Here is a 1,096-nt window from a genome sequence, read left to right on the forward strand (position 1 = left end):
AGTCACGTTTTGTGAATCAAACCAGAATCACTTTATTCTCATTTTCATTCTGTGCACTTTGAACGTCTGAATGAGTGTGTGATTAAAACACACAGATCAAGCAGGTAAAGTGAAGACGTGTGCGTGGTCTCTTCTGTGTGTGAATGTGCAGAGGAGACTGCTGAGGCGTTTGCATGAACAACCTCAGAAACAAAACTGTTATCTAGTTTTGGATTTCTTTCATTGCTTTTCAGCAGTACAAAGTTGCTGGAAATCTGAAAAATCAAGTTCATCTGCAGTTTGAGCCAAGCTTAAGTTTTCTTTCCACGCTTTTCCCATCAGCACCTCTGGTGACTCAATGCTGGTTGACTCCATCAGTAAAAACACAGCTAACCCCAACACAGTGCAGGATCTCATCTGCCGGCTTTGTAAATTCTGCCATGAGAAAACTTCTGGGTCGTCCTATCAAAAAGATGTGACAGTATTTACCCAGAATTCAGTGGTTGAAACCAACACAGTCCCACCCGTTTCTCACCAGTGGAGGTGACACATACTGCACAGCAAAAGGCTGAATTGTTTATCTCTTTTTTTTTGGGGGGGGGGGGGGTTCATTTTTTAGGTCTAGATGTAACTGTATTCATTTTGTGCAACATTTTCTCAAGTTTTAGCATTTCTCATCTGATGTAAACTGTCAAAGCAGCCTGATCAAACGCCTGAAATGCTGTCGTTTCCTGACGAATCCTGCTGGATGTTTGATGCGTGCGTACAGTGTTGCATGTCGCTCAGTGTGTATTTATGTATCAGCGGGATGAGACAAAGACGCCCTCAGTCCACGGTGTCTGTGTGGCCTGGCCTCTCTGACCCTGCCATTTGATTTGTTCCTCCATTGCCACTGTTTATTTCTGCTCTTCCTGTTTGTGCTTAACTGACCCTAAGAGCCGTTCCTGTGAATGCTGTGAATAAAACGAGAGAGAGAAAAGCAAAGAAAAAAGAAAAATGGCGGAGTGTGGCCAGTTGTGGTTGCGATGGGAAGGTGAGTGGGAGGAGGGTGTATGCAATGTGTCAAAGATCACACGGCGCAGAAAGAGACAGAAGAGACAGCTCTCGACCACAGCGC

This window comes from Scatophagus argus, chromosome 22 (assembly GCF_020382885.2).
Source record: "Scatophagus argus isolate fScaArg1 chromosome 22, fScaArg1.pri, whole genome shotgun sequence".
NCBI lineage: Eukaryota > Metazoa > Chordata > Actinopteri > Scatophagidae > Scatophagus > Scatophagus argus.